Genomic DNA, 14585 nt, shown 5'->3' on the forward strand with positions numbered 1-14585 from the left:
AGAAGGAAACAACAGACACTGGGGTCTACTTGAGGAGGTAGGGAGGAAGGAGAAAGAGGAGCAGAAAAGACAACTATTGGGTACTGGGTTTAATACCTGGGTGATGAAATAATGTGTACAACAAACCCACATGACATGTGCTTACCTATGTAACAAACATTCATATGTACACCCAAACCTAAAATAACAGGTAAAAATTCAAATACAACTGGCAATAACAATATAGAAAATATCAAGGTAATAACCATACTGTTACGAATGCAGTAAAGGTTTTGTGAAACTTGTGTCTGGGTGTGGATGAGTTTGTGTGCATATCCACGAGAGATAGTTTTCTTTCTATGTACTGTCTTTGTCTGGTTCTGGTATTAGGATAATGCTTGCTTCATAAAATGAATTAGAAAATATTCTGTAATGTTTCATTTTATGAAATAGATTATGGAGAATTGGTATTAATTCTTCAGAAATTTGATAGAATTCTCTAATGAAACCATCTTGGTCTGGAGGTTCTTTTGTGGGAGTATTTGAAATGACAAATTCAGTATACTTAATATGATGGGGCTATTCAAATTATTTATTTTATATTGGGCGAGTTGTGACAGTTTATTTTTTTAGGATGGGTCAATATTATTTAGTTTGTCAAATTTATGTATATAGAGACTTTCATAGTATTATTTTACTATACTTTTGCTGACTTCAGGGCATGTAGTGATATGTATCTCCTCTTTGGATATTTAATTTGCATCTTCTCTTAGTTCTAAGTTAAAGGTGTCGAATTGTAAGTAACAAACCAAATCTGAACATAGTATTGATGATGATGATGAGGATGATGATATACTTCATCGATTGCTGCCTTACTGAATTTTAATATATAGGCAATTCATATGCAATATTTTATTTAATTATAAATAGCAAACTTGAGAGCTTGACTATATTATCTATTTTCATATGCTCATAATCCCACAAATAGTAAGTAGCAGAGCCTATATTTGAGCATAGATCACGCTGACTCCAGTCTACCATTAGTATATATTGCAGAAGTTTTATTTGAATAGCCTGGTGAGAGGTGACAACGTGCTAGCAGCCTTCGCTTGCTCTCGGAAGCTCCTTGGCCTCAGCCTCTGCTCTGGCCACACTCAAGGAGCCCTTCAGCCCGCCACTGCGCTGTGGGTGCTCCTCTCTGGGACTGGCGAGGCCAGAGCCGGCTCCCTCTGCTTGCGGGGAGGTGTGGAGGGGGAGGTGCAGGTGGGAGCTGGGGCTGAGTGCAGCACTCGCGGGTTGGCTTGGGTTCCGGGTGGGCATGGCCTGCCGGCAGCTGCTGGGCTTGATCAGGGAATGAGCTCCTTCTGGGCTGCCGGAGTGCCCACGGGTGACTGCCAGTGAGAGGTGAAGCCAGCTGGGCTTCTGGGATGGGTGGGGGACTTGGAAAACTTTTCCTCTAGCCAAAGGATTGTAAACGCACCAATCAGCACTCTGTGTCTAGCTGAAGGTTTGTAAACACAACAATCAGCATTCTCTCAAATCGGACCAATCAGCTCTCTGTAAAATGGACCAATCAGCAGGATGTGGGTGGGGCCAGATAAAGGAATAAAAGCAGGCCACCTCAGCCAGCAATGGCAACCTTCCATGCTGTGGAAGCTTAGTTCCTTTGCTCTTCCTGCTAAATGTTGCTGCTGTTGACTCATTGGGTCCATGCTGCCTTTGAGAGCTGTAACACTCACCATGAAGGTCTGAAGCTTCACTCCTAAAGCCAGCGAGACTAGGAACCCACCAGGAGGGAGGAACAACTCCAGACGGAGGAACGAACAACTCCGGAGGCTCCACCTTTATGAACTGTAACACTCACCACGAAGGTCTGCAGCTTCACTCCTGAGGCCAGTGAGACCACACATCCACCAGTAGAAAGAAACTACGGACACGTCTGAACATCAGAAGGAACAAACTCCGGACATACCATCTTTAAGAACTGTAACATTTGCCGTGAGGGTCGCAGCTTCATTCTTGAAGTCCGCAAGACCAAGAACCCACCAATTCCGGACACGCTGGGATACTTTGTGACTTTGTTTACAGAGAAAAAAAATATATTTTTTCATTCCAAATCTGTATTTAAAAATATGTATGGTCAGGCACAGTGGCTGATGCCTGTAATCCGAGCACTTTTGGAGGCTGAGGTGGGATCACTTGAGACTAGGAGCTCATATTGACCAGCCTGGTCATCATGGCAAAACCCCATCTGTACTAAAAATACAAAAGTTAGCCAGGTGTGGTGGTGCACGCCTATATTCCCAGCTATTCGGAAGGCTGAAGCATGAGAATTGCTTGAGCCCAGGAGGCCAAGGTTGCAGTGAGCCGAGATCCTGACACTGCACTCCAGCCTGGGCCACAGAGCAATATATATTATATATTATGTATTATGTAATATAATATTATATATATTACATTACATATGTGTCTAGCTAAAGGTTTGTAAAAATTTATATATTATAGAAGTATACATTATATATGTGTTTTATTAATATTCATTTATAAGTTAGAGAATTATGAAATCACATGTTTCAAGGTTACTTGATATATGTCAGATTATTAATGATAATCTGATGAGCAATTTATAAAATGGAACAATTATGATGTTTTACATAATAGAGGTAACCTTAATAAACTACTAAAAAGTTACGATATTAGAGGAAAGTAAGTATTACTTACTAGAAGCTATAAGGTTCAATATGAAGATAAGCTTTGGCACATTTGGATTAGAGTCATTCACAACCTAAAGGGTTTTTTTACATTGACAATTTTAACACGCATATACTTTAAGCTAGGAATGACAAAAATATTAGTGAAAAGTTTTGTGTCCATTCACATTAAAACATAGTATTTTAAAATCTTGAGTTTTTCGAAATATAAATAATATTTAGTGTATTTTATTAGTGTTATATATATTTGTAGCTCAGATTACACTCACTATACATGAAATATACTCTTAATCATTTAATATTATTTCTGATCATTTTTCATGATGTTGAAATTCTTTGTATATGTGGTTGTAAGTGACTGCATAACATCTCATCTAATTGATGACTTGTATGTATGCATTTTGCCTATTTTGGGGTACAGTTTATTTTTTTCCATTTTTGATTATCATAAGCCATTTTGTGATAAAAATGTATGTGTGTGTGTGTGTGTGTTTATGATGTTTTCAGGCAATTTTCAAATAATAGGCTCTTAGAAGTAAAATTACTAATCCAGGAATTATTTTGTTTCAAATCTCTTTACTTGTTTAGGGAAGGATATGGCTACTTTGAAATGGAAACAAAAGATTTTAAATAAGAAACAATGAATAACATTATCCACAGAAAATCAGAGATTGAACCGTCAACATTAACATGGCATTTATCTTTTATTTTTTATTTACATCATTTTTTTAGACAGGATCTTGTTCTCTTGCCCAAGCTGGAGTGCAGTGTTGTGATCATATTTCACTGCAGCCTGGACCTCCCAGGCTCAATTGATCCTCCCACCTTAGCCTGAGTAGCTGGAACCATGGGCAGGGACCAGTACACCTAGTTAATTTTTGATTATTTGTAGAGATGGAATCTCCCTATGTTGCCCACGCTGGGTCTTGAAATCCTGGCCTCAAGCAGTCCTCCTGCCTCAGACTCCCAAAGTGCTGGGATTACAGGTGTGAGCCACCGTGCCTGGCCAGTATCTTTGTTGAAGTCTTCATAAAATCTTAACAGATTTTAATCTAATCTTAATCAGGTAAATATAAATTTCTTAAAATTTTTTTATTAAATTTTACCACCATCATTAACTCCCTTTATATACTTTATAGCTATGTTGAAATGTCCATAAATGACCTGTTACAGGAAAAGAATATTGGCAACATATTTTTAAAAATCAGATACACACACATGCATTAATTATACTATCATTATAGTTTCATTAATTTTCTTAAGAATTGATATTCAAGTGTTAATAGTCTATTTCTCTTGTACCAGATTAATATTTTATGTCTAGTTTATATAACTATACATTTTTAGGTCTCTGAGACACTATGCACTTGACAGTAATCATAAATAATATGAGAATAAAGGAAATAGCCCATAATGTAACTACCTACCAGTGATTTAATTTTTCTAATTAATCTGTGTATTAGGGTTCTCCAGAGGGACAGAACTAATAAGATATATGTATATATGAAAGGGAGTTTATTAAGGAGAATTGGCTCACAGTATCACAAAGCGAATTCCCACGATAGGCTGTCTGCAACCTGAGGAAGAAAGAAGCCAGTAGTGGCTCAGTCAGAGACCAAAAGCCTCAAAAGCAGGGCAGCCGACTGCAGTCAGTCTTCAGTCTGTGGCCGAAGGCCTGAGAGCCCCTGGCAAAACACTGGTGTGAGTCCAAAGGCCGAAGAACGTGGAGTCTGATGTTCAAGAGCAGGAGGAACAGAAGAAAGCATCCGGCACAGGAGACAGAAGAAAGCCAGAAGACTCAAGTCAGTTTATCCCACCTTCTTCCTCTAGCTTTGTTCTAGCTGCTCTGGCAGCGGATTGGATGGTGCCCACCCATATTTTGCTTCCTTTCCCAGTCCACCTACTGCAATGTTAATCTCCTCTGGCAACACCTTTACAGACACACGCAGAAACAATACTTTACCAGCTATCTAGGCATTCTTCAATCCAATCAAGTTGACACCTAACATTAACCATCACAATCTGCCTTACTGTTTGTGGTTTATAGCCCTGTTGCATGTACGATCATCCATATGCAGGCTTGTCCATCAATGACAGCTGTTTCTCAATGAACAAATACTAAGGGGTATACTTCAAGAAAAGTGAAGAAATATGTCACTCATTACAGTTTCTATTAAAAGCTATCAGAGTTTCCTATCAGAACAATGTGCTGTGCAGTTTGGTTTTATCAATATACTCGGCAGATACCAGATATCAATTGGACCCGATGTTTGAGAGTGCTACAAATCTTGAAGAAAATTTGAGTCTTGTCTGCATTAGTGCTTTCAAGTAGATAACTAAGGTAGTCATTTCAAAGAAGGTTGTTAGAGAGTACTAGCAAATCACACAAGTTTTAAAATAGTTTATTAGATGGGTAAATTTAGACTAGGGCAAAAATCCACATAAAGTTTCTTTTCCTCATTTAAAATGGGAAAATAATTTCTAATTTATGAGTTTGTGATGAGAATTATGTAATTTAACATCAAGCACCTAGTAAACAGTAACTGTTGTCAGTATTACTAATTATTGGAGTCTTTAGTCATTAACATCTGAAATTCTGTTTTATATAGTTCTTCTGAAATCTTTTGTTACTCCCTTTTACGTTTTCTACAATATCTTTTTTCATTAGTCATCCTAATTGTTAAAAAGCCAAAATTACATCTCTAAAGTCACATTAAATTTAGTTTATAATATTACAATGCATAAATGCATAAGGGAAGTGTTTTGCCATAGTTTTATTGGCCTTTTTACTTTCACATTATTACATTACCTTCTGAAGTTAAACATTAGAAACCCAATAAACATTCAGTGGAAAAGCTATAGGTTGAGGTGGTTTAAGGACATTCTTTATTTAGAAATGAGTATCTTTGGCCAAGAATATAAAAAAAATAAAATGTGATACACTCTGGCATATGTCAACTAGATGTACTAACCAAGTGAATATTTTGACATTAAAAGTAGATGTTGAATTCTACACTTATAAAGTTGGAATGTCCTACTGCTCATTGTGCAAGTAGATAACAATGGGCAGAGATAACTTAGCCTCCTTTAACAACTTGCAGCTATTTGACAAAAAGCCAGAGGAAGATGAGAATAGGGGGACAAAGAATATAATAGCTATTCTCTCTGTGTATAAAATTGACCTTTTTTGGGGGATATTATTCTTACAAATGGTGATTAAAATATTTTCTGGTAATATAGTCGTCATTATGTTAAAGATCCACTTCTAGGAAACATGTGCTTTGAAATTTTAAACGCAATCTCAAATAATATTACATAAATACATGCCTGATGGACATTGCATAGGCTGGAAAACATCGAAATACAAAACATTAGATTTATGCCTCTTGCAAAGTAAGCTCATTGACTTTTAAGTAAAGGTTTAAATAAACATTTAAAGATAATTGCAAGATGACATGAATAATCTGCAAAGAACACTTTCAATGATAGGTGATTATGTTAATTTGCTTTACTATTAGTAAGATTCAGTTTAAGCATGGCATTATTAGTTAGGTATGACTGAATTATTTAACTCAAGAAAAAATTTTTTCTCTTTTGGCAAGAGCTACCTTGCCATTTTATTACATCTCAGTTTCTGACTAACAATATATTATCCTCCAGCTAATATCATTTCATAATCATTTCTTATCGGTGTCTAGCTGATAGGCCTAGGCCATAAGCTAAGGTGGGGACTTACTCTTCATCAGTCTCTCAAATTTATTTGTCTCTGACATTATTTCTGGAGTTAATTATTATCATATAAGAAGCAACAACATAAGAAAGCGTTGTTGAATTTTCACATTTCTATCATGTATATATATCTTACATATATAATATATATAGATTACTGTAGTGTACTATATATTTATAATGCTATGTATACATAGATATCTTACTATATATGTAGATATATAGTAAACAACTGTTTCAAATGCATTATATTATACAATATATATTATGTAAATATATACATTTTGATTATATATGTACACACATAAACACATACATATACATATGCACACACATACAATGGAAGTTACAAACTTCTGTCCTGCAATGAAAGCATAAAATATTATTTTCAACTTCCAAACATTTTAAATTGGCACCATAAAACACTATTAAATAAATGTCACTTGTTGTGGCTCATGCATGTAATTCCAGCCCTTTGGGAGACCAAGGTGGAAAGATTCCTTGAAGGTGAATAATTCAAGACCAGCCTGGGCAACATAGTGAGACTCCATCTCTACAAAAATAAAAAATAAGAGGTGTGGTGGCATGCACCTGTAGTCCTAGCTACTCTGTAGGGTAAGAGAGGAGGATTGCTTGAGCCCAGGAGTTCATAGCTGCTGTGGGTTATGATTGTGCCACTGCACTCCAGCATGGGTGACAGTGAGATCCTGTCTCTTAAAAAATGAAAATTTTTTAAATGTCATAAATATTTCAGTTCTATATATTATAGTGGCTTAAGATAGCAAACATGAGGAAACAAAGTAAAAATAAAGAGAAATTATCAGCACAATCTTTTTTCATCAGGGTTCCAATATGGCTAACATTTTACAGATATGAAATCTCTAATCCAGGCTGCTATAGGTTGCACAATGAACGAAAAAGGGCAAGCAATGGTTGACATCACCAAGAAGAAAGAGATGTTAGTATTATCTGACAGAGATTCTAAAGCAGCAATAATAAAAATGCTTCAATGAGCACTTACCAAAGTGTTTCGAACAAATGACAAAATACAAAGTTCCAGCAAAGAAATAGAATTTTTAAACCTAAAAATAGAAGATATAAGAAGCAACAAATAAAAATTGTATAACAGTCCTATAGCTTGAATATATCCCCCAAAGTTAATGTTTTGAAAAGTTAATACCCAATGAAATAGTGTCAAGAGGTGAGACCTATAAGAAGTAATTAGATCATGAGGTCTCTGCCTTCTTAAGTGTATTAATACCATTATCAATGGAGTGGGTTCATTACCATGAGAGTGGGTTTGGTATAAAAGTGAGTTTGGTTCCCTCTTGTTCTCTCTCATCCACATGTGATGTCTCTCCATGTGATACTTCCTGCCATGTTATGCTGCAGCAAGAAGACCCTCACCAGATGCAGCCCCTCTATGTTGGACTTCCCAGCCTCCGGAAGTGTAAGCCAGAAAAACTTATATTGTTTATAAATTACCCAGTCTGTAGCATTCTGTTACACCAGCACAAAATAAACTACAACAAACTGTAAAATATAATAAACAAAAACTAAACAAAACTTTGAGTGTGCTCAACAGCACAATAGAGAGGCAGAGAAAAGAATTAGTGACCATAGCAATTGCCTAATTGCAGAGGTTGCAGTCCTTAGGAGTCACACATTGGCCATGGGTTGGGGTAGGGAGGCCCATGGGAAGGAGAGTTTGACTGCTCAACACCCAGATGAGGCCTACATTTTCCTTTTGCACTACGCTCTGCAAATTGGACTTACTGTCATGGTTCTAGCTGCCAAATAAAAATTTTGCTAATAGGTTTAATTAGGTTACACGGATATTGGTGCACTTTGTTTATGGTGCAGTGAAAATAGTACTGATTAGGACTCAGGAGAGATCAGTTTAAGAATCAGCCCTGTAAAAGGAAATTATCAACTTATTTTTTATCTTGATTTTCTATTCTCCATTTTGATTATCTCTGCTCAAAGCCTTATTATTTCCTTCTTCTGACTTGGGTTTAGTTTTTTCTCCTTATTTAGTTTCATAAGACTTAAAGTTAGGTAGTTAATTTGAATTCTTGCTTCATTTTCAATGTACGCACTTACATTTAAAAATTCCCTCGGCATTTTTTTGGCTGCATCTATAAGTTTTATTATTTTTTGTTTTTATTTTCATTTTTCTCAAGACATTTTCTAATTTCTTTAGTGATTTTATCTTTCACTCATTGTTTTTTAAAGAGTGTATTGTTTAATTTGCACATATTTGTGGATTTTTCAGTTTTCCTTTGCTTCATTTCTACTTTTATTCAATTGTGATGAGAAGAGATACTTTGCATGATTTAATGTTTTTAAATTATTGAACGTGGGATATTGAAGTCTCTAAGAGACTTCAATATCCCACGTTCAATAATAGAAAAAATAAGACAGAAGTTTGATAAATGAAAAGAGAATTTGATAAACATTATAGACCAATTGGATGTAACAAACATATGTAACACAGAAGAATATATTTTTTTTCTGAGTGCATATAGAATGTTCTCCAAGATAGACAATATGCTTGGCCACAGAAAAAGTCTTAATTAATTTAAAAACATTAAATCATGCAAAGTATCTCTTCTCGTCATCCTGTCAAATTCATCAGTATTCGCTTCACATATTTTCAGACTCAGACATTTGGTGCATAAATGCATATAAGTGCAATAAATAGTATATATATATACACACACACACATATATATACATATATACACATATATACATATATATAGATAGATATAGGATTTGGTACTATCAATGGTTTTAGGCATCTATTGTGGGATGAGTCTTGAAACTTATGCCACGTGGATAAGGGAGGACTACTGTATCTTCTTGGTTATTTGAACACTTTATTATTACATAATGTCCATTTTTGTCTCTAGTAACTATTTTTGACTTGAGAATTATTTGTCTAATATTAATGTAGCCACTTCTGCTCAATTTTTTTTACTATTTGCATGAAATATTTTCCCCATTCTTTCACTTTCTTTGCTAAATATGTTTCTTCATTTTTTTCTTCTTTTATTTATGCATAATAGATGTACATATTTTCAGGGTATATGTGATAATTTGATACATTCATATAATGTATGAAAATCAACTATCCTTTCATTTTTACTGTATATCCTTAGATTTAAAATGAGTCTTTGTAGTCAGTGTATAGTTAAATCATGTTTCTATTTTAAAATATTCTGCCAATCTATGTCATTTGATTGGGCAGTTTAAACTATTTACATTCAAAGTAGTTATTGAGCAGCCTCCACTGCTTTTTTTTTCTTCACTCTGGGAGGCCCACATGGCTCTGCCTCAACTTTCTATTCCCTGTGACTCACAGGACCTGAGAGATCAGTAGGGAAGACAACATGGCACTCCAGAAGCTCAAAAACTTTAGTTTACTTGGATAGTCTTATTTGAGTTTTCATCTATACAATTTTTTTTGCAAAAGTGCCAAAATGGCCAACTAGATGCAGATAGAAAGAGCTTCCCCCACTAAGAGACTAGACTATCAAAAAGACCAGCATACTCCAAGCAAATTTTCAGGAAGAAGGCATTGAGAGTGGGTAAAGGGAGGACATAGACTGAAGGGGGAGGAAGCTGGGAACCCTGCCCAGGGTTGGTGAGCACCCTTATATCCAAACAAACAATTGAACTAGCTCTCCAGCAATACTTTTTAACCAAGCTGATATGTCTAAAATATAAACATATAATTCAGAATCTGGATAACAATGAAGATCATGAAGATTCAGGAAAAAATTGAAACTCAAGCCAAGGAAACTAAGAAATTTAGTAAAATGATACAAGAGCTCAAACAGAAAATAACTATTATATGCAAAAACCAAACTGATTTTCTACAGCTGAAATTTTCACTACAACAATTTCATAATACAATTGGAAGTATTTACAGCAGAATAGACCAAGCTGCAGAAAGAATCTCAGAGTTCAAAGACCAGTTCTTTGAATCTCAGTCAGACAAAAATAAAGAAGAAAAAAATACAAAAGAATTAACAAAACCTACAAGAAATATGGAATTATATGAAGAGACCACCAAACCTATGACACATTGGTGTCTCTGAAAAACAAGGAGAGGGAACTAGAAACTTGGAAAATATATTCAAGGGTATTGTCCACAAAAATTTCTCCAACCTCAGTAGAGAAAGCAATGTTCAAAGTAAGGAAATTCAGGGAACCCCTGTGAAACAGTATGCAAGGCAACCATCCCCAATGCAGTATATATATATATATATACACATATATATATACATATCACATATATACATATATAAGTATATATATGGCATATATATTACATATATACATATATAAGTATATATATGGCATATATATCACATATATACATATATAAATATATATATGGCATATATATCACATATATACATATATAAGTATATATATGGCATATTATATATGGCATATTATATATGGCATATATATATGGCATATAATATATGGCATATATATGGCATATTATATATGGCATATATATGGCATATTATATATGGCATATATATGGCATATTATATATGGCATATATATGGCATATTATATATGGCATATAATATATGGCATATTATATATGGCATATAATATATGGCATATAATATATGGCATATAATATATGGCATATAATATATGGCATATAATATATGGCATATTATATATGGCATATAATATATGGCATATTGTATATGGCATATAATATATGGCATATTATATATGGCATATAATATATGGCATATTATATATGGCATATAATATATGGCATATTATATATGGCATATAATATATGGCATATTATATATGGCATATATACATGGCATATTATATATATGGCATATATATATACATATATATGGCAGCTAGAAATAAGGGGCAAGTTGCTTACAAAAAGAACCCAATCTGGCTAAGAGTAGACCTTTCAGCAAAAACCCTACAAACTAACAATGAGGTTTTCCACATAGTTAGACAAATCACTTCTAAAATTCACATGGAACAAAAACAGAGCCCAAAGAGCAAAGAAATCCTAAGCAAAATAACAAAGCCAGAGGCATCACAATAGCTGACGTCAAACTATACTACAAGGCTATAATAACCAAAAAGCTATGGTACTGGTACAAAAACAGACACATAGATAAATGGGACAGGTTAGAGAACCCAGAAATAAAGTCGTCCACCTAGAACCATTTGATCTTTGACAAACTCAACAATAGCAAGCAATGCGGAAAGAAATCCCTATTCAATAAATGCTACTAGGATAATTTACTAGCCATAGGCAGAAGATTAAAACTGAACCCCTTTATTTAAACAGATGTAAAAAGCAACTCAACATGGATTAAAGACTTAAATGTAAAACCTAAAACTATAAAACCCTAGAGAAAAACCTAGGAAATACTATTCTGGATATTGGTCTGGCAAAGATTTCATGGTGAAGACTCCAAAAATAATTTCAACAAAAATAAAAATTGACAAACGGGACCAAATTAAACTAAGGAGCTTTGACATAGTGAAAGAAACTACCAACACAGTAAACAGACAACCTACAGAGTGGGAAAATACACTTGCAGACTATACATCCAACAGAAACCTAATATCCAGAATCTATAAGTAACTTTACAAAATCAAGAAAAAAAGAAAGAAAGAACTCCACTAAAAATGGGCAAATGACATGAACAGACACTTCTCAGAAGACAAACACATGGCCAACAAGCATATGAAAAAATGCACAATATCACTAATCATTAGGGAAGCACAAATTAAAACCACAATGCAATACTATCTCACAGCAGTCAGAATGGCTATTTTAAAAAAGTCAAAAAATAACAGATGTTGGTGAGGTTGCAAAGAAAAGAGAATGCTTATACACTGCTGGTGGGAATGTAAATTAGTTCAGCCATTGCAGAAGGCAGTTTGGTGATTCCTCAAAGTATTTAAAACACAATTACCATTTGACCAAACAATCACATTACTAAGTATATACACAAAGGAATATAAATTTTTCTACCATAATGACATATGCACATGTAGGTTCATCACAGAACTATTCACAATAGCAAAGACATGGAATCCACCCAGATGTCCATCAATGGTGCACTTGATAAAGAAAATGTGGTTCATATACACCATGGAATGCTTCACAGCCATAAAAATAAGTAAAATTATGTCATTTGCAGCAACATGTATGCAGACAGAGGACATTATCTTATGCAAATTAATGCAGGAACAGAAACCAAATACCACATGATCTCACTTATGAGTGGGAGCTAAACATTGAGTACACAGGGACATAAGGAAGGGAACAATAGACATTGGGGCCTACTTGAGGGTGGAAGGTGAGAGGAGATTGAGAATTAAAACCCTACCTATGCGATGCTGTGCTCATCACCTGGCTGGTGAAATGATCTGTACACCAAACCTCTGTGACACGCAATTTACCCTTGTAACAAACCTGCACATGTACCCCCTAAACCTAAAATAGTGTTTGGAAAGAAATAAAAGACTTTTATACAATAACATGCCCATCTGCATTACTTAATTGTATCTGTATTGGAACAAAATTAAATTTGTAAATTACCTTAAGAACAATTGATGTTGATAATATTGAGTTTTCCCATCTAATAACATGATTTGATTTTTCATGTGTTTATGTCTACGTTCATATAACTTAGGAACTTTCTATGGTTTTTGTTATATTCAAAACACATTTTTGTTAGATGTATTATTAGGTAGTTTATTTTGTTATAGTCTATTAAAAAGTAAACAGAAGTATAAAAATAATAAAATAGTTATTGATAACTATGGACAATTTTTAAATTCATTCAAGTAATTTGGAAGCCTTTGTTTTTTAGACTTAGTTACTGAGATATTTTCCCCCCAGTTTTTATTTTGGTTTAAGGAGTACATGTGCCAGTTTGTTATACGGGTAAATTGCATGTCATGCTGGTTTGGTGTACAGATAATTTTGTAACACAGGTAATCAGCATACTACCCAGCAGAGAGTTTTTCAATTCTCACTATCCTCCTACCTTTCAACCTCAAATAAGCTCCAGTGTCTATTGTTTCTTTCTTTGTGTCCATGGGTACCAATGTTTAGCTCCCACCTATAAGTAAGAACATGTAGTCTTTGGTTTTCTGTTCCTGCATTAATTGACTTATGATTATGGCCTCCAGCTCCATTCATGTTGTGGCAAAGAATATGATCTAACTTTTAAAAATCTTTGTAGTATTCCATGATGTACATTACATGCACCACATTTTCTTTATCCCATTCACTGTAGGTGGCCATCTAGGTTAATTCCATGTCTTTGCTATTGTGAATAGTGCAGCGATGAACTTACTCATGTGTGTGTCTTTATGGTAGAATAATATATATTCCTTTGAGTATATACCCATTAATTGAATTGCTAGGTCAAATGTTAGTTTTGTTTTAACTTCTTTGAGAAATCTCCAAAGTGTTTTCCACATTGGCTAAAGAAAAATTAAATTCCCACTAACTGTGTAGAAGCCTTCCCTTTTCTCCACAACCTCTCCAGCATCTGTTATTTATTTATTTTTGACTTTTTAATGATAGCCATTCTGACTGGTGTTATTCTGATAGCCATTCTGATGGTATCTCTTCGTGGCATTGATTTGCATTTCCCTAATGTTTTGTGATATTGAACATTTTTCTATATACTTGATAGCCACGTGTGTATCTTCTTTTGAAAATTGTCTGTTCATGTCTTTGCCCATTTTTACATGGGATTATTTTTGCTTGTTGACTTGAGTTCCTTCTAGATTCTGGATATTAGACCTCTGGTCAAATGTTAGTTTTGTTTTAACTTCTTTGAGAAATCTCCAAAGTGTTTTCCACATTGGCTAAAGAAAAATTAAATTCCCACTAACTGTGTAGAAGCCTTCCCTTTTCTCCACAACCTCTCCAGCATCTGTTATTTATTTATTTTTGACTTTTTAATGATAGCCATTCTGACTGGTGTTATTCTGATAGCCATTCTGATGGTATCTCTTCGTGGCATTGATTTGTATTTCCCTAATGTTTTGTGATATTGAACATTTTTCTATATACTTGATAGCCACGTGTGTATCTTCTTTTGAAAATTGTCTGTTCATGTCTTTGCC

The sequence above is a fragment of the Pan paniscus genome, chromosome X (genome assembly GCF_029289425.2).
Source record: "Pan paniscus chromosome X, NHGRI_mPanPan1-v2.0_pri, whole genome shotgun sequence".
Lineage (NCBI taxonomy): Eukaryota > Metazoa > Chordata > Mammalia > Primates > Hominidae > Pan > Pan paniscus.